Here is a 25,798-nt window from a genome sequence, read left to right as displayed (position 1 = left end):
TCTGTTTTTATAACATAAATCTGGACCTCTGTAAGCAGTATGTCAGCAATTCTTTTTATAGTGGAATGTAAATTGTCAAAGAGTGGATCATTCTTTCCACTTGATATTGCAATTTTGCTTGCCAATATCACAGTTACTCTACTATTATCTGCTGAAGGTAATGTTACATACCATGTCTTTTGTGGATTTTCACAATCAGAGAAACACTTTTACAATGATGGGCTTCATACATTCTGACTAGTTAGCAAAGTTTGCTAGAGTGAACAATGCAATTTTTTCCTGTGAAATTTTCATGTTTTCACCCTGTATGAAAATTGCATGAGTATCACTGGTTTCTTTTCTTTTGCAGATCTCATTTTGTATGGCCAGATATCAGGACTGATTGGTCAGTCGCGCTATTTGAAGCACCAGATTGAATCTCATCCAGATCTAAGTCCACAAGAAATTGTCTGTGGCAGACAGACTTCGCTTCTGTAAGAGGTGTGTTTTGTGTCATTTGCTTCTAAGAATGCCGAAATACTTTCTATCTTGAACTGTATATTTTCATTGTTAATATTTGTTTTATACCTCATCTTCCTATTTATGGTATTTGGTAAGCTCCAAAGGTCAGTAATGTCAGTTTTAGGTGAATGGCAATCGTGAAGAAATTTCTCAGTTAAAATGTATTTTATATATTTATATGCATGGTCACTTTCAGTGGCCATTTATCATTGGATTTATTGATATGTCATTCTGTAAGCTTAGCAGGTTCTCTTAAGCTATAAACCAAATGTTATACCATGCAGACTAATGTCTGATTCTTCAACATAGCTAGACTGTTGTCATTTATCTTCTCCCAATACCCCTACACAACATTGTGTTGTTATTAGCACCAACAGAACAACAGTGAAAGCTTATTAACTATTTTGTGAATATCTCGCTAAAATTATTTCTAAACCATATTATTTACTTAACTGTGTGCAAGCTTTTTGTTTAGTTAGATTGAAGACTTTATACTACGTTTGTCAGTTTTATTATTGATTTCCAACCTAGTATATTTGTCATTCACTCATAATATCTGTAACTCCAAAATACATTCTTCTTCTTCAAGCCGCATTGTAAATTAATATTGGTTATGCCCTGAAGCAGTAGTAAACAAAGACACTGAACTTTAAATCTTTGAACAAATACAGGCAGTCATAGCTCACAATATACATAATGCAATGCTCTTTTGTTGTTAAGTTGTCACTTTTCTTGAAAGGTGAATAAAATTATTATTATGTTATTATTCAGAGCATTATAAATAACATAGATAATTATTATTATCAATTATTATAATTAAATATAATTATTATTGAGAACATTATTATTAAAATAGCATCATAGTTAATATTGTTTATTGTTATCAAAATTATATTAAAATTATTATGCTGCTGTTGTAAAGTCACATATCTTATAGAGTAAAATACTTATTAGCTTTGCAAACAATAACATTTCCTATTTGCCACTTATGAGATAAAGTCCAAATCATGTTATACATTAGATAAAAAATATTTTGAACAAATTGTTTGAGATTACAAAGGATAGTTTTTATAACTTCAACCCTGTCATATCTCTTGAGGCTATGACTTGTATTATTTAAGTATCATTTTATAGAAATTGAGAACATGGATATATTTGTGAATTAGGTATTTTGTGCTTGTGTTATTCTTGTGAATGATGTAAAGCAAGTACCCCTCCCATACAGTTACTTCATAGTATGTAGACTGTTAAATACCAATAGTCTGCTATTTAAGCAGAGCTGGCAACCAATCGCACCTGACACTTGAGTTCAAGTGAAGTAGAAAATCTCAAAAGCATCATGGATGGTAACTGTTTTGAATTGCACCAAAGTGTGTGTTTTTTACACAGTGTTTTGCCAAGTTATCACCTAGTGAAAGGGTTTGCATTTGCACCATGAGCAGCAGTTGGAGTAAAGAACAACCTTCTGGATGTGAAAAATGGAGGAATATAATTCTTTTGCTTTGAACTGCTATTAACTTGCAAGGTCAAGTGAATAATGTTTATAAGCTTTGCTTTATTATAGCTATCCAACCACATAACACATTTTGACTTCACTTGTGTATTTATTTTAAGGAATATTTATTTTAGGCAGGTGGATGCAGGATAAAAATTTCTGTATAAAAGATGTCCCTAGACCTTTGATAAAAACTATATTTTATTGATGTATTCATCATCCTCATTTATAATGATCTCTTTCTTTGTATGTATGTAATTTGTATGCATTAACCTTATTACCGAACCTTCTTTTTTTTTCCATAACACTCTCTGTTGTATAGAAGACCCAGTTGAGGGGGAGGTAACTGTGTTTCTGCAACTTTATGTTAATAGTATCTCCATCATGAAAAAGTTGTCTCTTCTAGACAGAACTTACAAAATAAGAGAAAATATTTGGGATTATAATGTATTTTCTGGCTCTTTCTGTAGCTTTTAGGACCCACACTCCAATTTTAATGAACATTATTATGATTTAAGTACCAGCAGAAAGTAATTGCATGTCCTGTTATGCATTTTCCAAGGTAATTTAACTACACACTTCCAGGTACACTTAAAAGAAGTCATACATAAACAGACTTATGAATGATGAATGCCACCAATGGAAAGGTCTTTCAGTTAGTGATGAATATGCCATTTTCCAGACAATATTTTATGTTAGTAGAATGAATGTTTGAGAACACTTAGTTTTAATGGAATATAATGAAAGTTTTAGCAAACTGCCCTCCATTTTACCTTCATGATCCCACTGTGAAGTTGATGTTAGAGATTTATATTTCACATTTAAATCTTGAAATATTTCAATGTTATACAGATGTCATAAAAAGTCTAGAATTAAGAGTTACTCTGCCATTCTCAAATGATGATAATGGTACAAATCTTGCTGTTTGTGGATTTTCACAACAGAAGAAACATTTGTACATGTATGTGATTAAGACATTGTAATTAGTTAAGAACATTTGCTTGATTTAACAGTGCAGATTTTGATATGACATTCTTGTCTTTTTACCAAGAATTGAAAATGCATCACTATCACTTGTTTCCTTTCTTTTTTCTGGTCTCAATTTCAATCTTTGAACAAATGCAGGAAGTCCTAACTTATAATTTAAACAATGCAATGCCTTTTTATTAAAAAGTTGTCACTTTTCTTGAAGAGTTCTATGATTGTTACTTTTACATACAATAAAATTACCTTTATACCAATTTACCAGATAATGTCCAAATATGTGATATTTACACAAAATTAGACAAACTATTTTGAGCAATATGTTTAAGGTGGCAGTGGATAGGTTCATAAATTAAACCCAGTTAAATTTCTTAAGACTTATTTTGTGCCTTTTTCAGGTATTATTGTTTAATAAAAGAAAATATGGAGATATTTGTGTATTAGGTGTTTTATACCTGTCTTGTTAAAATTGATTTGAGGCATGTACACCTCCCGTACTTACTTCAAAGAATGTAGACGGTGAATTACAAATGGTTGACAAAGTCAAGTAAATAATATTTATGTACCTTGTTTACTTACAGACATTCTAATATATGGACCATTTTGACCTCAAATGTGTACTTTATTTTCTGTGAATTATTATAATAAGGAGTTGGATGCAGCAACCGATATTTTCATAAATTGTAGCAGTTTGATTTCTTAAGGTTTTGATTTGACTTTTTCCATTTTTATTGTATAAAAATTGAATGTATGGATATATTTCAGAATGAGGTATTTTTACTTGTATGATCTGTTTTATTATAACTCTCCAACTATATGAACCTTTTTGATTTGTGTTTTATTTTCTATAAATTTGTATATTGGGCAGATTGATATGCATTAAATTTGTTTATAAATCTTTTCCTTGCACCATAAAATTGATTTTGATTTGTGCAATCATCAACCTCTGTTATAATATTCTCATTCTTTAGATGTATGTAAGTAATTTGTATGCATTAACCTTATTATGCCATTTCTCTTTTCAACATACCACTTTCTGTTGTATTGACCCAGTTGAGGGGGAGGTAACTGTGTTTCTGCAAGTATGTTAATTCTATCTCAATCATGAATAAGTTGCATCTTTTAGGCTGAATTTACCAAATATGAGAAGATAATGGAGATTATAATGTATTTTCTGGCTCTTTCTGTAGCTTTTAAGATCCACACTCCAATTTTAATGAACATTATTCTGATTTAAGTACTGACATAAGGAAATTGCATGCCCTGTTATCATGCATGTTTCAAGGTAATTTAACTACACACTAGCAGGTACATTTAAAAGAATACATACATAAACATGCCGTTATGAATGATGAATGACACCAATAGAAAATTCTTTCAGGTAGTGATGCTGTGCCATTTTACAGACATTGTTTTGTGGCAGGAGAATGAATATTTGATGATGCTGACTTAGTTTTAATGGTGTAGAATGAAATTTTTAGCACACAATTTCCTTTTTAGCTTCATGACTCCACTGTGACATTGTTGTCAGAGATTCATATCTCACACTTAAATGATAATATGAAATATTTCAGTGTGATGCAGATGTCATAAAAATTCTAGAATTGGTTGTAAAATAGGATCAAGCTTGGAAATAAGTGACCAGTATATTCGCCAAAATGGGCGAGCCAAATGTATTCTGTTGGATTTAAGCCATATGTTCATTGATTGTTTATGGTTCAGCAAATTTATCTTGTCACTTTACTTCTTCCTACATGATATTTTGATTTCCCTTACCAAAATCAAAGGTACTCTGCCATTATCAACTGACAGAAATGGTGTATGTCTTGGTATTTTATGGATTTTCACAACATGCAGAACATTTTCAAGATTGAGAGATTCTAATGAGTTCAGAACACTTGCTAAGAGTTAACAATGCTGTTTCCTCTGTAATACAGCTCTTTTTACCAAGTATTACAAATGCATCAGTATCACTTGTTTTCTTTCATTTTGCTGATCTCAAAATACATGGCAAAATGTCAAGACTGATTAACAGTCATGCTAATAGCAACACCAGATTGAACCTCATCGAGGTCTAGCTCCATATGAGATTGACTGAGAGACTTTGCTTCTGTCATAAGTGTGTTGTGGTTTGTACAAATAAATAGTCTGAAAAGATTGTTACCTTAAAGAACATTTTCCATTGTTAATATTCGCTCTGTACTGAATTTCAATATTTACTATCATTTTGTTAACTGCTAATGTTAGTAAAGTCATTTGTAAGTGAATGGGAGTCAGAGAAGAATTGTTTTTGGTAAATAATATAGAGAATGTTTATTTGCATTGTCATTTCCAGTGGCCATTTGTCATTGGATTTATTGATACATCATTCAGTAAGTTTAACAGGGCACCTCACATTAATAGAACAATGTTACACCTTGGGCTAACGTTTGTTGCTTAAACTTTGATTTCTCCTAACTAGCTAGACTTGTGATTTACCCTCCCTCAGCACCAATGCACACCACTGCTCCTGTTATTAGCATAAGAAAGCAATAATGAAAAGTTAGGAACTGTCTTCTGTTTCATGCTAAAGTTACTTCCAAGCATATAGTTTGCTGAACTAGAGATTTCTGTTAATTAGCTTGACCACTTTAGACAATCTTTCCAATCTTCTCATTGACATCGAACATTGTATCACTGTCATTCACTCAAAAAATGTTGTGACTCCAAAAATCCATTCATGTCATTCAGTAAGCATTGTAAGTTAATGTTGATTAAGCCCTGATGCTATTGTAGTAAACTAAGACAAGAAATATCTGATGTTGTCAACAATTTCAAATCTTTGAACAAATGCTAAAAGTCCTAACTTATAATATAAACAATGCAATGCTTTTTTGTTGTAAAGTTGTCACTTTACTTGACGAGTACTAACATTATTACTTTTACATACAATAAAATTTGCTTTGTACCACTTTACCAGATATTGTCCAGATATGTGATATGAAGACAACGTTAGACAGAAACTATTTTGAACAATATGTTTAAGGTGGCAGACAATAGGTTCATAAATTGAACCCTGTCAAATTTCTTAAGACTTATTTTGTGTATTTTTCAGGTATTAGTGTTTAATAAAAGAAGATATGTATATATTTGTGAATTAGGTGTTTTGTGCCTATCTTGTTCGTATATTGATGCAAGGCATGTACACCTCCCATACTTCAAAGTATGTAGAGAGTGAAATACAAAATAATCTGCGAGGTCAAGTGAATTAATATTTGTATGGTGTGTTGACTTGTACTACTGGTACCAAAACATGCTGACCATTTTGAGCTGACATGTGTATTTTATTTTCTGTGAATTATCTATTAGGTGGATGCAGTATTAATATGTGGTTCTGAACTGTCCCTTTCATCCTTTAATAAGGTGGCAGCAGATACTTTAATAAACTGTAGCAATGATATTTCTTAAGGCCGTGATTTAACGACGGTACATCCTAACAGGTACACTCGAAAGAAATCATGCATAAACAGACTTATGAATGTTGAATGCCACAAATGGAAAGGTCTTTCATTTAATGATGCATATGCCATTTTCTAGACAATATTTTGTGGTAGTAAAATGAATGTTTGAGCACACTGACTTCGTTTTAATGCAAGATAATGAAAGTTTTAGCAAACTTCCCTACATTTTACCTTCATGAGCCCACTGTGAACTTGATGTCAAGAGATTTTTATTTCAATTATAAATGATAATATGAAATATTTCAATGTTATACAGATGTCATAAAAATTTTAGAATTCAGAGTTACTATGCCATTATCAACTGATGATAACAATACATATCTTGCTGTTTTGTGAATTTTCACAACAGAAGAAACATTTGTATGTGTATGTGATTGAGACATTGTAATTAGTTAAAAACATTTGCTTGATTTAAAAGTGAAGAGATTCATTTGACATTCTTGTCTTCTTACCATGAATTAAAGATGCATCACTATCAAGTGTTTCCTTTCTATTTGCTGGTCTAAATTTACATGGCAAAATATCAGGATTGATTGGTCAGTCATGCTAATAGAAGCACCAGATTGAACCTCAATCCAGATCTACCTCCATATGAGACTGACTTTGACCAACAGACATTGCTTCTGTGAGAAGTGTTTTGTGGTTTGTACCTATAAATAGTCAGAAATGTTTGCTACCTCGAAGTGCATTTTCCATTATTAATATTTGCTTATTACTGATTTTCACTATTTGCTGTCATTTTGTACACTGCAAATGTTGGTAAAGTCAGTTGTAATTGAATGGGATTCAAAGAAAAAAAATTCTCTGATAAATTGTACAGAGTAGGTTCATATGCATAGTCCTTTCCATTGGATATTTGTTACTGGATTTATTTATATGTCATTCTCTAAATGTTGTTAGGTTCCTAACATGTGGTATAACAAAGTTACACCACGGGTTAATGTTTGTTGCTTAAACTTTGATTTCTCCTAACTAGCTAGACTTGTGATTTATCCTCCCCCAGCACCAATGCACACCACTGCTCCTGTTATTAGCATAAACAAACCAATAATGAAAAGTTAGGAACTGTCTTTCATTTCATTCTAAGATTACTTCTAAGCACGTTATTCACTGAACTATGAGTTTTCTGTTAATTATCTTGACCAGTTTAGACAATCTTTCCAATTTTCTCATTGACATCGAATATTGTATCACTGTCATTCACTCAAAAACATTTGTGACTCCAAAATCCATTCTTGACAATGAGCAGCATTGTAAGTTAATGTTGATTAAGCCCTGATGCTATAGTAGTAAACAAAGGCAAGAAACATATGATGTTGCACACACTTTCAAATCTTTGAAGAAATGCAGGAAGTCCTAACTTATAAACAATGCAATGTTTTCTTTAAGATGGGGTGCAATGCACACCACTGCTCCTGTTATTAGCATAAACAAACCAATGATGAAAAGTTAGAAACTGTCTTTCATTTCATTCTAAAATTTAGACAATATTTCCAATTTTCTCATTGACATCAAACATTTTGTCACTGTAATTCAGAACACAAAAGGTTTGTGCCTCCAAAATCCATTTTTGACATTCAAGCAACATTGTAAGTTAATGTTGATTAAGCTCTGATGCTATAGTAGTAAACAAAGACAAAAAATATTTGATGTTCCACGCAATTTCAAATCTTTGAACAAATGCTGAAAATCCTGCCTTATAGTATAAACAGTGCAATGCTTTTTTGTTGTAAAGTTGTCACTTGACGAGTTCTAACATTATTACTTTTACATACAATACAATTTCCTTTATACCAGTTTACCAGATATTGTCCAGATATGTGATATGAACACAACATTAGACAGAAACTATTTTGAACAATATGTTTAAGGTGGCAGAGAATAGGTTCATAAATTGAACCCTGTAAATTTTTGTGAGACTTAATTTGTGCCTTTTTTCAGGTATTAGTGTTTAATAAAAGAAGATATGGATATATTTCTGAATAAGGTGTGTTGTGCCTATTTTGTTCTTATATTGATATGAGTCACGTACACCTCTCATACTTACTTCAAAGTATGTAGAGAGTGAAATACAAAATAGTCTGCAAGGTCAAGTGAATTAATATTTGTGTGGTTTGTTGAATTATAGCTCTCTAAACATATTGACCATTTTCAGGTCATGTGTGTATTTTATTTTCTGTGAATTATCTATTAGGTGATGCAGTATTAATATGTGGTTCTAAACTGTCCCTTTCATCCCTAAATAAGGTGGCAGCAGATACTTTAATAAACTGTAGCAATCAGATTTCTTAAAGCCGTGATTTGACTATGGTACACACTAGCAGGTACACTCAAAAGAAATCATACATAAACACACTTATGAATGTTGAATGCCACAAATGGAAAGGTCTTTCAGTTAGTGATGCATATGCCATTTTCTAGACAATATTTTGTGGTAGTAGAATGAATGTTTGAGCACAATGACTTTGATTTTGGGGAATAGAATGAAAGTTTTAGCAAACTTCCCTACATTTTACCTTCATGACCCCACTGTGAAGTTGATGTCAGAGATTTATATTTCACATATAAATGATAATATGAAATATTTCAATGTTATGCAGCTGTCATAAAAATTATAGAATTCAGAGTTACTATGCCATTATCAACTGATGATAACAATACATATCTAGCTGTTTTGTGAATTTTCACAACAGAAGAAACATTTGTACGTGTATGTGATTGAAACATTGTAATTAAAACATTTGCTTGATTTAACAGTGCAGATTTTTATATGACATTCTTGTCTTTTTACCAAGAATTAAAAATGTGTCACTATCAAATGTTTCCTTTCTTTTTGCTTGACTAAATTTGCATGGAAAAATATCAGGATTGATTGGTCAGTCATGCTAATAGAAGCACCAGATTGAACCTCAATCCAGATCTACCTCCATATGAGATTGACTTTGACCAACAGACATTGCTTCTGTGAGAAGTGTTTTGTGGTTTGTACCTATAAATAGTCAGAAATGTTTGCTACCTTGAAGTGCATTTTCCATTATTAATATTTGCTCATTACTCAGTTTCACTATTTGCTATCATTTTGTACACTGCAAATGTCAGTAAACTCCGTTGTAATTGAATGGGAGTCGGAGAAAAAAATTCTCTGATAAATTGTACAGAGTATGTTTATATGCATGGTCATTTCCAGTGGCAATTTGTCATTGGATTTATTTATATGTCATTCTATAAGTGTTGTTAGGTTCCTCACATTTAGTATAACAAAGTTACACCATGGGCTAGTGTTTGCTCCTAAACTTTGATTTCTCCTAACTAGCTAGACTTGTGATTTATCTCCCCCAGCACCAATGCACACCACTGCTCTTGTTATTAGCATAAGAAAGCAATACTGAAAAGTTAGGAACCGTCTTCTATTTCTTGATAAAATTACTTCCAAGCATATAGTTTGCTGAACTAGAGATTTCTGTTAATTAGCTTGACCACTGTAGACAATCTTTCCCAATTTTCTCATTGACATCGAACATTACATCACTGACATTCAGAAGACAAAAAAAATTGACTCCAAAATCCATTTTTGTAAGTTAATGTTGATTAAGCCCTGATGCTATAGTAGCAAACAAAGACAAGAAATATCTGATGTTTTCCACAATTTCAAATCTTTAAACAAATGCCGAAAGTCCTAACTTATAATATAAACAATGGAATGCTTTTTTGTTGTAAAGTTGTCACTTGAAGAGTACTAACATTATTACTTTTACATACAATAAAATTTGCTTTGTACCACTTTACCAGATATTGTCCAGATATGTGATATGAACACAACATTAGACAGAAACTATTTTGAGCTCCCATGTGTATTTTATTTTCTGTGAATTATCTGTTAGGTGGATGCATTGTTAATCTGTGGTTCTAAACTGTCCCTTTCATCTCTAAATAAGGTGGCAGCAGATACTTGAATAAACTGTAGCAATCAGATTTTGAAAGGTCTCCATTTGACTTTTTCAGTTATTATTGTTTAATAACTGAATATATGGTTATATTTCAGAATGAGGTATTTATATATATTTGTATGCTTTGCTTTATTATAGCTATCCAAACCCAAGAATCTTTTAGATTTCACTTGTGTGTTTTATTTTTCTATGAATTTTTATATTAGGTAGATTTGTTGTTGCTGCTGTTTGGGTTAATGCCATTTTTCAGCACAAGATAGGCTATTCATGGCGAAGAAGTATAAATGGTGGAGGATGAACCTGGCAAAACCCCAGAAAAAAACACCGACCCACAAGAAACTACTGGCAAGCTGTCTCATGTACCTACTATTAGGCAGATGGACACAGCATTAAATTTGTTTATAAAACTATCTCTAGCCCCTTAGGAAGAACTGCTATATTTTTATATATTCAGTCATCCAAATATTTTATGATGTTCTGTTTCTTTGTATGTAATTACTTTGTATGCATTAGCCTCTTTTTCCTACCCTCAGTTTTTAACATACCACTCTGTTGAAAGAAAGACTGGGTTGAAAGAGGAGGTAACTTTGTTTTGCACCTCTATCTTAAAACTTTCTATTGTGATAAAGTAGCATATTTTAGGCTTTACTTATCAAAGATTGAAAATAATTGGGATTATAATGTATTTCAGGCTCTTTCTTCAGGTGGTAAGATTTGCACTCATATTTTGATGAACATTATTCATATTTATGTACAGACACACAAATACAATTGCATGACCTATCATCACATAATCATAAAAGTACCTTAATGCTTCAGGAAGAAATACACTTCAAAGAAATCATAAATAAACATGCTGTTGTGAGTAATATATGCCACCAGTAGAATATTTTTTTCTCCAGAAATGATGCATGTGGACTTTCATATTTTAAGCAAGTAGTATAAATGTTTGAGCAGACTTAGTTTTTCCGTCCTGACCCACCATGAAGTTGACATTCATGTGTCACACCTACATGATAATAAGAAATGTTTCAGTGTTGTACAGATATTGTAAAATATCTAGGGTCATTTATGAAAGGGGAATGGAAGCTGAGAAATATGTGGAGATTGTGTTGAACATAATGGTAGATTGAAATGTATCCTCAAAGCTGTGTATTAACAAGGATTTTGATAGGTGGAATGTAAGTAGTCAAAGAGTGGATGATTCTCTCCATTTTATAATCAATTTCCCATGCCAAAACCAGAATTACTATGTCATTATCAACTGAAGGTGAACACACAGGTCCTGTCGTTTTTTTTTGATCTTTGCTATGGGAGAAATTTGTTTATGTTGATGGGGTTGAGAGAGTCTAATTGTATCATTTGGTAAAGTAAAAGATGCAGTATTTGCTTTGAAATTGTTATGTTTTCACCATGCATGAAAATTGCAAGAGTAACACTTGTTTCTTTTCTTTTCAGATCTCAATTGTCCTGGCAAAATATGAGGATTGATTGGTCAGTCATGCTAAGAGAAACACCAGATTGAATCTTATCCAGGTCCAAGTCCATAAGAGATTGACTTTGACAGAGAGACTTGGCTTCTGCTAGAGGTGTGTTTTGTGATATGTACATGAGAGAAGCCTGAAATGCTTCTTACCTTGAACTGCCTTTCTTCCAATGTTAATATTTGTTCTGTACATATTCTAACTATTTACTATCATTTTGTAAACTGCACATGTCAGTAAAAGTCAGATGTAAGTGAATATTAGCCTGAAAAGAAATTTCTCTGTTAAATTGTGTAGAGTAGGTTTATATAGCATAATCATTCCCAGTGGTCATTTATTGTCATTCTGTAAGTTAAGGAATGTCACTAACTTCACTAAGAGAAGGTACAATCATCACACATTCTCCATTAAACTCTGCAGGATCTGATACACTTCAGAAAAATTAGAAACAAAGATACTGTTATGAATGGTTAATGCCCCCAGTGGAACAGTCCTTCAGGAAGTAATACATATGACATTTTACAGGCTATATTTTGGAGGAGATGACTGCATGTTTCAGCAGACCCATTTACTTTATAACCTTCAAGACCACACTGTGAAGTTGACACAAGAAATTCATGTCACACTAATAAGAAAAATTTCAATGTCGTGCATTGGGTGGTTATGAAAAGGATAAATTTTAGAGATTAATGGATGATTTTTTGGACAAAATAGTTCAGCCAAATATATCCTCTGAGGTAATTATTCTGTTTGATGCATGCCATATTGTCTATTCTTTACTTATAGTTCAGCCAAATATATCCTGTGAGGTAATTATTCTGTTTGATGTATTCCATATTGTCTATTCTTGTTGATTGTTCAGCAGTCCTGTAAACAGACCTTGCATATAACAGAATCTCTTTACTTTTGACTTTTGTACCAATCTGTTTTTATAACATAAATCTGGACCTCTGTAAGCAGTATGTCAGCAATTCTTTTTATAGTGGAATGTAAATTGTCAAAGAGTGGATCATTCTTTCCACTTGATATTGCAATTTTGCTTGCCAATATCACAGTTACTCTACTATTATCTGCTGAAGGTAATGTTACATACCATGTCTTTTGTGGATTTTCACAATCAGAGAAACACTTTTACAATGATGGGCTTCATACATTCTGACTAGTTAGCAAAGTTTGCTAGAGTGAACAATGCAATTTTTTCCTGTGAAATTTTCATGTTTTCACCCTGTATGAAAATTGCATGAGTATCACTGGTTTCTTTTCTTTTGCAGATCTCATTTTGTATGGCCAGATATCAGGACTGATTGGTCAGTCGCGCTATTTGAAGCACCAGATTGAATCTCATCCAGATCTAAGTCCACAAGAAATTGTCTGTGGCAGACAGACTTCGCTTCTGTAAGAGGTGTGTTTTGTGTCATTTGCTTCTAAGAATGCCGAAATACTTTCTATCTTGAACTGTATATTTTCATTGTTAATATTTGTTTTATACCTCATCTTCCTATTTATGGTATTTGGTAAGCTCCAAAGGTCAGTAATGTCAGTTTTAGGTGAATGGCAATCGTGAAGAAATTTCTCAGTTAAAATGTATTTTATATATTTATATGCATGGTCACTTTCAGTGGCCATTTATCATTGGATTTATTGATATGTCATTCTGTAAGCTTAGCAGGTTCTCTTAAGCTATAAACCAAATGTTATACCATGCAGACTAATGTCTGATTCTTCAACATAGCTAGACTGTTGTCATTTATCTTCTCCCAATACCCCTACACAACATTGTGTTGTTATTAGCACCAACAGAACAACAGTGAAAGCTTATTAACTATTTTGTGAATATCTCGCTAAAATTATTTCTAAACCATATTATTTACTTAACTGTGTGCAAGCTTTTTGTTTAGTTAGATTGAAGACTTTATACTACGTTTGTCAGTTTTATTATTGATTTCCAACCTAGTATATTTGTCATTCACTCATAATATCTGTAACTCCAAAATACATTCTTCTTCTTCAAGCCGCATTGTAAATTAATATTGGTTATGCCCTGAAGCAGTAGTAAACAAAGACACTGAACTTTAAATCTTTGAACAAATACAGGCAGTCATAGCTCACAATATACATAATGCAATGCTCTTTTGTTGTTAAGTTGTCACTTTTCTTGAAAGGTGAATAAAATTATTATTATGTTATTATTCAGAGCATTATAAATAACATAGATAATTATTATTATCAATTATTATAATTAAATATAATTATTATTGAGAACATTATTATTAAAATAGCATCATAGTTAATATTGTTTATTGTTATCAAAATTATATTAAAATTATTATGCTGCTGTTGTAAAGTCACATATCTTATAGAGTAAAATACTTATTAGCTTTGCAAACAATAACATTTCCTATTTGCCACTTATGAGATAAAGTCCAAATCATGTTATACATTAGATAAAAAATATTTTGAACAAATTGTTTGAGATTACAAAGGATAGTTTTTATAACTTCAACCCTGTCATATCTCTTGAGGCTATGACTTGTATTATTTAAGTATCATTTTATAGAAATTGAGAACATGGATATATTTGTGAATTAGGTATTTTGTGCTTGTGTTATTCTTGTGAATGATGTAAAGCAAGTACCCCTCCCATACAGTTACTTCATAGTATGTAGACTGTTAAATACCAATAGTCTGCTATTTAAGCAGAGCTGGCAACCAATCGCACCTGACACTTGAGTTCAAGTGAAGTAGAAAATCTCAAAAGCATCATGGATGGTAACTGTTTTGAATTGCACCAAAGTGTGTGTTTTTTACACAGTGTTTTGCCAAGTTATCACCTAGTGAAAGGGTTTGCATTTGCACCATGAGCAGCAGTTGGAGTAAAGAACAACCTTCTGGATGTGAAAAATGGAGGAATATAATTCTTTTGCTTTGAACTGCTATTAACTTGCAAGGTCAAGTGAATAATGTTTATAAGCTTTGCTTTATTATAGCTATCCAACCACATAACACATTTTGACTTCACTTGTGTATTTATTTTAAGGAATATTTATTTTAGGCAGGTGGATGCAGGATAAAAATTTCTGTATAAAAGATGTCCCTAGACCTTTGATAAAAACTATATTTTATTGATGTATTCATCATCCTCATTTATAATGATCTCTTTCTTTGTATGTATGTAATTTGTATGCATTAACCTTATTACCGAACCTTCTTTTTTTTTCCATAACACTCTCTGTTGTATAGAAGACCCAGTTGAGGGGGAGGTAACTGTGTTTCTGCAACTTTATGTTAATAGTATCTCCATCATGAAAAAGTTGTCTCTTCTAGACAGAACTTACAAAATAAGAGAAAATATTTGGGATTATAATGTATTTTCTGGCTCTTTCTGTAGCTTTTAGGACCCACACTCCAATTTTAATGAACATTATTATGATTTAAGTACCAGCAGAAAGTAATTGCATGTCCTGTTATGCATTTTCCAAGGTAATTTAACTACACACTTCCAGGTACACTTAAAAGAAGTCATACATAAACAGACTTATGAATGATGAATGCCACCAATGGAAAGGTCTTTCAGTTAGTGATGAATATGCCATTTTCCAGACAATATTTTATGTTAGTAGAATGAATGTTTGAGAACACTTAGTTTTAATGGAATATAATGAAAGTTTTAGCAAACTGCCCTCCATTTTACCTTCATGATCCCACTGTGAAGTTGATGTTAGAGATTTATATTTCACATTTAAATCTTGAAATATTTCAATGTTATACAGATGTCATAAAAAGTCTAGAATTAAGAGTTACTCTGCCATTCTCAAATGATGATAATGGTACAAATCTTGCTGTTTGTGGATTTTCACAACAGAAGAAACATTTGTACATGTATGTGATTAAGACATTGTAATTAGTTAAGAACATTTGCTTGATTTAACAGTGCAGATTTTGATATGACATTCTTGTCTTTTTACCAAGAATTGAAAATGCATCACTATCACTTGTTTCCTTTCTTTTTTCTGGTCTCAATTTCAATCTTTGAACAAATGCAGGAAGTCCTAACTTATAATTTAAACAATGCAATGCCTTTTTATTAAAAAGTTGTCACTTTTCTTGAAGAGTTCTATGATTGTTACTTTTACATACAATAAAATTACCTTTATACCAATTTACCAGATAATGTCCAAATATGTGATATTTACACAAAATTAGACAAACTATTTTGAGCAATATGTTTAAGGTGGCAGTGGATAGGTTCATAAATTAAACCCAGTTAAATTTCTTAAGACTTATTTTGTGCCTTTTTCAGGTATTATTGTTTAATAAAAGAAAATATGGAGATATTTGTGTATTAGGTGTTTTATACCTGTCTTGTTAAAATTGATTTGAGGCATGTACACCTCCCGTACTTACTTCAAAGAATGTAGACGGTGAATTACAAATGGTTGACAAAGTCAAGTAAATAATATTTATGTACCTTGTTTACTTACAGACATTCTAATATATGGACCATTTTGACTTCAAATGTGTACTTTATTTTCTGTGAATTATTATAATAAGGAGTTGGATGCAGCAACCGATATTTTCATAAATTGTAGCAGTTTGATTTCTTAAGGTTTTGATTTGACTTTTTCCATTTTTATTGTATAAAAATTGAATGTATGGATATATTTCAGAATGAGGTATTTTTACTTGTATGATCTGTTTTATTATAACTCTCCAACTATATGAACCTTTTTGATTTGTGTTTTATTTTCTATGAATTTGTATATTGGGCAGATTGATATGCATTAAATTTGTTTATAAATCTTTTCCTTGCACCATAAAATTGTTTTTGATTTGTGCAATCATCAACCTCTGTTATAATATTCTCATTCTTTAGATGTATGTAAGTAATTTGTATGCATTAACCTTATTATGCCATTTCTCTTTTCAACATACCACTTTCTGTTGTATTGACCCAGTTGAGGGGGAGGTAACTGTGTTTCTGCAAGTATGTTAATTCTATCTCAATCATGAATAAGTTGCATCTTTTAGGCTGAATTTACCAAATATGAGAAGATAATGGAGATTATAATGTATTTTCTGGCTCTTTCTGTAGCTTTTAAGATCCACACTCCAATTTTAATGAACATTATTCTGATTTAAGTACTGACATAAGGAAATTGCATGCCCTGTTATCATGCATGTTTCAAGGTAATTTAACTACACACTAGCAGGTACATTTAAAAGAATACATACATAAACATGCCGTTATGAATGATGAATGACACCAATAGAAAATTCTTTCAGGTAGTGATGCTGTGCCATTTTACAGACATTGTTTTGTGGCAGGAGAATGAATATTTGATGATGCTGACTTAGTTTTAATGGTGTAGAATGAAATTTTTAGCACACAATTTCCTTTTTAGCTTCATGACTCCACTGTGACATTGTTGTCAGAGATTCATATCTCACACTTAAATGATAATATGAAATATTTCAGTGTGATGCAGATGTCATAAAAATTCTAGAATTGGTTGTAAAATAGGATCAAGCTTGGAAATAAGTGACCAGTATATTCGCCAAAATGGGCGAGCCAAATGTATTCTGTTGGATTTAAGCCATATGTTCATTGATTGTTTATGGTTCAGCAAATTTATCTTGTCACTTTACTTCTTCCTACATGATATTTTGATTTCCCTTACCAAAATCAAAGGTACTCTGCCATTATCAACTGACAGAAATGGTGTATGTCTTGGTATTTTATGGATTTTCACAACATGCAGAACATTTTCAAGATTGAGAGATTCTAATGAGTTCAGAACACTTGCTAAGAGTTAACAATGCTGTTTCCTCTGTAATACAGCTCTTTTTACCAAGTATTACAAATGCATCAGTATCACTTGTTTTCTTTCATTTTGCTGATCTCAAAATACATGGCAAAATGTCAAGACTGATTAACAGTCATGCTAATAGCAACACCAGATTGAACCTCATCGAGGTCTAGCTCCATATGAGATTGACTGAGAGACTTTGCTTCTGTCATAAGTGTGTTGTGGTTTGTACAAATAAATAGTCTGAAAAGATTGTTACCTTAAAGAACATTTTCCATTGTTAATATTCGCTCTGTACTGAATTTCAATATTTACTATCATTTTGTTAACTGCTAATGTTAGTAAAGTCATTTGTAAGTGAATGGGAGTCAGAGAAGAATTGTTTTTGGTAAATAATATAGAGAATGTTTATTTGCATTGTCATTTCCAGTGGCCATTTGTCATTGGATTTATTGATACATCATTCAGTAAGTTTAACAGGGCACCTCACATTAATAGAACAATGTTACACCTTGGGCTAATGTTTGTTGCTTAAACTTTGATTTCTCCTAACTAGCTAGACTTGTGATTTACCCTCCCTCAGCACCAATGCACACCACTGCTCCTGTTATTAGCATAAGAAAGCAATAATGAAAAGTTAGGAACTGTCTTCTGTTTCATGCTAAAGTTACTTCCAAGCATATAGTTTGCTGAACTAGAGATTTCTGTTAATTAGCTTGACCACTTTAGACAATCTTTCCAATCTTCTCATTGACATCGAACATTGTATCACTGTCATTCACTCAAAAAATGTTGTGACTCCAAAAATCCATTCATGTCATTCAGTAAGCATTGTAAGTTAATGTTGATTAAGCCCTGATGCTATTGTAGTAAACTAAGACAAGAAATATCTGATGTTGTCAACAATTTCAAATCTTTGAACAAATGCTAAAAGTCCTAACTTATAATATAAACAATGCAATGCTTTTTTGTTGTAAAGTTGTCACTTTACTTGACGAGTACTAACATTATTACTTTTACATACAATAAAATTTGCTTTGTACCACTTTACCAGATATTGTCCAGATATGTGATATGAAGACAACGTTAGACAGAAACTATTTTGAACAATATGTTTAAGGTGGCAGACAATAGGTTCATAAATTGAACCCTGTCAAATTTCTTAAGACTTATTTTGTGTATTTTTCAGGTATTAGTGTTTAATAAAAGAAGATATGTATATATTTGTGAATTAGGTGTTTTGTGCCTATCTTGTTCGTATATTGATGCAAGGCATGTACACCTCCCATACTTCAAAGTATGTAGAGAGTGAAATACAAAATAATCTGCGAGGTCAAGTGAATTAATATTTGTATGGTGTGTTGACTTGTACTACTGGTACCAAAACATGCTGACCATTTTGAGCTGACATGTGTATTTTATTTTCTGTGAATTATCTATTAGGTGGATGCAGTATTAATATGTGGTTCTGAACTGTCCCTTTCATCCTTTAATAAGGTGGCAGCAGATACTTTAATAAACTGTAGCAATGATATTTCTTAAGGCCGTGATTTAACGACGGTACATCCTAACAGGTACACTCGAAAGAAATCATGCATAAACAGACTTATGAATGTTGAATGCCACAAATGGAAAGGTCTTTCAGTTAATGATGCATATGCCATTTTCTAGACAATATTTTGTGGTAGTAAAATGAATGTTTGAGCACACTGACTTCGTTTTAATGCAAGATAATGAAAGTTTTAGCAAACTTCCCTACATTTTACCTTCATGAGCCCACTGTGAACTTGATGTCAAGAGATTTTTATTTCAATTATAAATGATAATATGAAATATTTCAATGTTATACAGATGTCATAAAAATTTTAGAATTCAGAGTTACTATGCCATTATCAACTGATGATAACAATACATATCTTGCTGTTTTGTGAATTTTCACAACAGAAGAAACATTTGTATGTGTATGTGATTGAGACATTGTAATTAGTTAAAAACATTTGCTTGATTTAAAAGTGAAGAGATTCATTTGACATTCTTGTCTTCTTACCATGAATTAAAGATGCATCACTATCAAGTGTTTCCTTTCTATTTGCTGGTCTAAATTTACATGGCAAAATATCAGGATTGATTGGTCAGTCATGCTAATAGAAGCACCAGATTGAACCTCAATCCAGATCTACCTCCATATGAGACTGACTTTGACCAACAGACATTGCTTCTGTGAGAAGTGTTTTGTGGTTTGTACCTATAAATAGTCAGAAATGTTTGCTACCTCGAAGTGCATTTTCCATTATTAATATTTGCTTATTACTGATTTTCACTATTTGCTGTCATTTTGTACACTGCAAATGTTGGTAAAGTCAGTTGTAATTGAATGGGATTCAAAGAAAAAAAATTCTCTGATAAATTGTACAGAGTAGGTTCATATGCATAGTCCTTTCCATTGGATATTTGTTACTGGATTTATTTATATGTCATTCTCTAAATGTTGTTAGGTTCCTAACATTTGGTATAACAAAGTTACACCACGGGTTAATGTTTGTTGCTTAAACTTTGATTTCTCCTAACTAGCTAGACTTGTGATTTATCCTCCCCCAGCACCAATGCACACCACTGCTCCTGTTATTAGCATAAACAAACCAATAATGAAAAGTTAGGAACTGTCTTTCATTTCATTCTAAGATTACTTCTAAGCACGTTATTCACTGAACTATGAGTTTTCTGTTAATTATCTTGACCAGTTTAGACAATCTTTCCAATTTTCTCATTGACATCAAATATTGTATCACTGTCATTCACTCAAAAACATTTGTGACTCCAAAATCCATTCTTGACAATGAGCAGCATTGTAAGTTAATGTTGATTAAGCCCTGATGCTATAGTAGTAAACAAAGGCAAGAAACATATGATGTTGCACACACTTTCAAATCTTTGAAGAAATGCAGGAAGTCCTAACTTATAAACAATGCAATGTTTTCTTTAAGATGGGGTGCAATGCACACCACTGCTCCTGTTATTAGCATAAACAAACCAATGATGAAAAGTTAGAAACTGTCTTTCATTTCATTCTAAAATTTAGACAATATTTCCAATTTTCTCATTGACATCAAACATTTTGTCACTGTAATTCAGAACACAAAAGGTTTGTGCCTCCAAAATCCATTTTTGACATTCAAGCAACATTGTAAGTTAATGTTGATTAAGCTCTGATGCTATAGTAGTAAACAAAGACAAAAAATATTTGATGTTCCACGCAATTTCAAATCTTTGAACAAATGCTGAAAATCCTGCCTTATAGTATAAACAGTGCAATGCTTTTTTGTTGTAAAGTTGTCACTTGACGAGTTCTAACATTATTACTTTTACATACAATACAATTTCCTTTATACCAGTTTACCAGATATTGTCCAGATATGTGATATGAACACAACATTAGACAGAAACTATTTTGAACAATATGTTTAAGGTGGCAGAGAATAGGTTCATAAATTGAACCCTGTAAATTTTTGTGAGACTTAATTTGTGCCTTTTTTCAGGTATTAGTGTTTAATAAAAGAAGATATGGATATATTTCTGAATAAGGTGTGTTGTGCCTATTTTGTTCTTATATTGATATGAGTCACGTACACCTCTCATACTTACTTCAAAGTATGTAGAGAGTGAAATACAAAATAGTCTGCAAGGTCAAGTGAATTAATATTTGTGTGGTTTGTTGAATTATAGCTCTCTAAACATATTGACCATTTTCAGGTCATGTGTGTATTTTATTTTCTGTGAATTATCTATTAGGTGATGCAGTATTAATATGTGGTTCTAAACTGTCCCTTTCATCCCTAAATAAGGTGGCAGCAGATACTGTAATAAACTGTAGCAATCAGATTTCTTAAAGCCGTGATTTGACTATGGTACACACTAGCAGGTACACTCAAAAGAAATCATACATAAACACACTTATGAATGTTGAATGCCACAAATGGAAAGGTCTTTCAGTTAGTGATGCATATGCCATTTTCTAGACAATATTTTGTGGTAGTAGAATGAATGTTTGAGCACAATGACTTTGATTTTGGGGAATAGAATGAAAGTTTTAGCAAACTTCCCTACATTTTACCTTCATGACCCCACTGTGAAGTTGATGTCAGAGATTTATATTTCACATATAAATGATAATATGAAATATTTCAATGTTATGCAGCTGTCATAAAAATTATAGAATTCAGAGTTACTATGCCATTATCAACTGATGATAACAATACATATCTAGCTGTTTTGTGAATTTTCACAACAGAAGAAACATTTGTACGTGTATGTGATTGAAACATTGTAATTAAAACATTTGCTTGATTTAACAGTGCAGATTTTTATATGACATTCTTGTCTTTTTACCAAGAATTAAAAATGTGTCACTATCAAATGTTTCCTTTCTTTTTGCTTGACTAAATTTGCATGGAAAAATATCAGGATTGATTGGTCAGTCATGCTAATAGAAGCACCAGATTGAACCTCAATCCAGATCTACCTCCATATGAGATTGACTTTGACCAACAGACATTGCTTCTGTGAGAAGTGTTTTGTGGTTTGTACCTATAAATAGTCAGAAATGTTTGCTACCTTGAAGTGCATTTTCCATTATTAATATTTGCTCATTACTCAGTTTCACTATTTGCTATCATTTTGTACACTGCAAATGTCAGTAAACTCCGTTGTAATTGAATGGGAGTCGGAGAAAAAAATTCTCTGATAAATTGTACAGAGTATGTTTATATGCATGGTCATTTCCAGTGGCAATTTGTCATTGGATTTATTTATATGTCATTCTATAAGTGTTGTTAGGTTCCTCACATTTAGTATAACAAAGTTACACCATGGGCTAGTGTTTGCTCCTAAACTTTGATTTCTCCTAACTAGCTAGACTTGTGATTTATCTCCCCCAGCACCAATGCACACCACTGCTCTTGTTATTAGCATAAGAAAGCAATACTGAAAAGTTAGGAACCGTCTTCTATTTCTTGATAAAATTACTTCCAAGCATATAGTTTGCTGAACTAGAGATTTCTGTTAATTAGCTTGACCACTGTAGACAATCTTTCCCAATTTTCTCATTGACATCGAACATTACATCACTGACATTCAGAAGACAAAAAAAATTGACTCCAAAATCCATTTTTGTAAGTTAATGTTGATTAAGCCCTGATGCTATAGTAGCAAACAAAGACAAGAAATATCTGATGTTTTCCACAATTTCAAATCTTTAAACAAATGCCGAAAGTCCTAACTTATAATATAAACAATGGAATGCTTTTTTGTTGTAAAGTTGTCACTTGAAGAGTACTAACATTATTACTTTTACATACAATAAAATTTGCTTTGTACCACTTTACCAGATATTGTCCAGATATGTGATATGAACACAACATTAGACAGAAACTATTTTGAGCTCCCATGTGTATTTTATTTTCTGTGAATTATCTGTTAGGTGGATGCATTGTTAATCTGTGGTTCTAAACTGTCCCTTTCATCTCTAAATAAGGTGGCAGCAGATACTTGAATAAACTGTAGCAATCAGATTTTGAAAGGTCTCCATTTGACTTTTTCAGTTATTATTGTTTAATAACTGAATATATGGTTATATTTCAGAATGAGGTATTTATATATATTTGTATGCTTTGCTTTATTATAGCTATCCAAACCCAAGAATCTTTTAGATTTCACTTGTGTGTTTTATTTTTCTATGAATTTTTATATTAGGTAGATTTGTTGTTGCTGCTGTTTGGGTTAATGCCATTTTTCAGCACAAGATAGGCTATTCATGGCGAAGAAGTATAAATGGTGGAGGATGAACCTGGCAAAACCCCAGAAAAAAACACCGACCCACAAGAAACTACTGGCAAGCTGTCTCATGTACCTACTATTAGGCAGATGGACACAGCATTAAATTTGTTTATAAAACTATCTCTAGCCCCTTAGGAAGAACTGCTATATTTTTATATATTCAGTCATCCAAATATTTTATGATGTTCTGTTTCTTTGTATGTAATTACTTTGTATGCATTAGCCTCTTTTTCCTACCCTCAGTTTTTAACATACCACTCTGTTGAAAGAAAGACTGGGTTGAAAGAGGAGGTAACTTTGTTTTGCACCTCTATCTTAAAACTTTCTATTGTGATAAAGTAGCATATTTTAGGCTTTACTTATCAAAGATTGAAAATAATTGGGATTATAATGTATTTCAGGCTCTTTCTTCAGGTGGTAAGATTTGCACTCATATTTTGATGAACATTATTCATATTTATGTACAGACACACAAATACAATTGCATGACCTATCATCACATAATCATAAAAGTACCTTAATGCTTCAGGAAGAAATACACTTCAAAGAAATCATAAATAAACATGCTGTTGTGAGTAATATATGCCACCAGTAGAATATTTTTTTCTCCAGAAATGATGCATGTGGACTTTCATATTTTAAGCAAGTAGTATAAATGTTTGAGCAGACTTAGTTTTTCCGTCCTGACCCACCATGAAGTTGACATTCATGTGTCACACCTACATGATAATAAGAAATGTTTCAGTGTTGTACAGATATTGTAAAATATCTAGGGTCATTTATGAAAGGGGAATGGAAGCTGAGAAATATGTGGAGATTGTGTTGAACATAATGGTAGATTGAAATGTATCCTCAAAGCTGTGTATTAACAAGGATTTTGATAGGTGGAATGTAAGTAGTCAAAGAGTGGATGATTCTCTCCATTTTATAATCAATTTCCCATGCCAAAACCAGAATTACTATGTCATTATCAACTGAAGGTGAACACACAGGTCCTGTCGTTTTTTTTTGATCTTTGCTATGGGAGAAATTTGTTTATGTTGATGGGGTTGAGAGAGTCTAATTGTATCATTTGGTAAAGTAAAAGATGCAGTATTTGCTTTGAAATTGTTATGTTTTCACCATGCATGAAAATTGCAAGAGTAACACTTGTTTCTTTTCTTTTCAGATCTCAATTGTCCTGGCAAAATATGAGGATTGATTGGTCAATCATGCTAAGAGAAACACCAGATTGAATCTTATCCAGGTCCAAGTCCATAAGAGATTGACTTTGACAGAGAGACTTGGCTTCTGCTAGAGGTGTGTTTTGTGATATGTACATGAGAGAAGCCTGAAATGCTTCTTACCTTGAACTGCCTTTCTTCCAATGTTAATATTTGTTCTGTACATATTCTAACTATTTACTATCATTTTGTAAACTGCACATGTCAGTAAAAGTCAGATGTAAGTGAATATTAGCCTGAAAAGAAATTTCTCTGTTAAATTGTGTAGAGTAGGTTTATATAGCATAATCATTCCCAGTGGTCATTTATTGTCATTCTGTAAGTTAAGGAATGTCACTAACTTCACTAAGAGAAGGTACAATCATCACACATTCTCCATTAAACTCTGCAGGATCTGATACACTTCAGAAAAATTAGAAACAAAGATACTGTTATGAATGGTTAATGCCCCCAGTGGAACAGTCCTTCAGGAAGTAATACATATGACATTTTACAGGCTATATTTTGGAGGAGATGACTGCATGTTTCAGCAGACCCATTTACTTTATAACCTTCAAGACCACACTGTGAAGTTGACACAAGAAATTCATGTCACACTAATAAGAAAAATTTCAATGTCGTGCATTGGGTGGTTATGAAAAGGATAAATTTTAAAGATTAATGGATGATTTTTTGGACAAAATAGTTCAGCCAAATATATCCTCTGAGGTAATTATTCTGTTTGATGCATACCATATTGTCTATTCTTTACTTATAGTTCAGCCAAATATATCCTGTGAGGTAATTATTCTGTTTGATGTATTCCATATTGTCTATTCTTGTTGATTGTTCAGCAGTCCTGTAAACAGACCTTGCATATAACAGAATCTCTTTACTTTTGACTTTTGTACCAATCTGTTTTTATAACATAAATCTGGACCTCTGTAAGCAGTATGTCAGCAATTCTTTTTATAGTGGAATGTAAATTGTCAAAGAGTGGATCATTCTTTCCACTTGATATTGCAATTTTGCTTGCCAATATCACA

General features: G+C 32.0%; 1 long non-coding RNA gene across 14 annotated transcripts in view; it reads left to right on the top strand.

Annotated features, from left to right (window-relative positions):
• Nucleotides 1–31: 31 nt before the first annotated feature.
• The window catches only part of LOC149769307 (uncharacterized), a 41,648-nt gene continuing 15,881 nt past the window's right edge, over nt 32–25,798 (top strand). For 4 of the 14 annotated variants that reach the window (XR_016419244.1, XR_016419251.1, XR_016419248.1 and 1 more), the window contains exons 1-2: nt 33–12,016; nt 13,183–24,849. This is a non-coding gene — a long non-coding RNA (uncharacterized LOC149769307). Of the gene's footprint in view, nt 12,017–13,182; nt 24,850–25,798 lie in introns of all 14 variants that reach the window. The other 10 variants (XR_016419255.1, XR_016419253.1, XR_016419252.1 and 7 more) reach the window with 10 other exon arrangements.

The sequence above is a fragment of the Sinohyriopsis cumingii genome, unplaced genomic scaffold (genome assembly GCF_028554795.1).
Source record: "Sinohyriopsis cumingii isolate HCF-2022 unplaced genomic scaffold, ASM2855479v2 utg004054l, whole genome shotgun sequence".
Lineage (NCBI taxonomy): Eukaryota > Metazoa > Mollusca > Bivalvia > Unionida > Unionidae > Sinohyriopsis > Sinohyriopsis cumingii.
The sequence above is the reverse complement of the archived record's forward strand: the minus strand, read 5'-3'. Positions and strand labels throughout refer to the sequence as shown.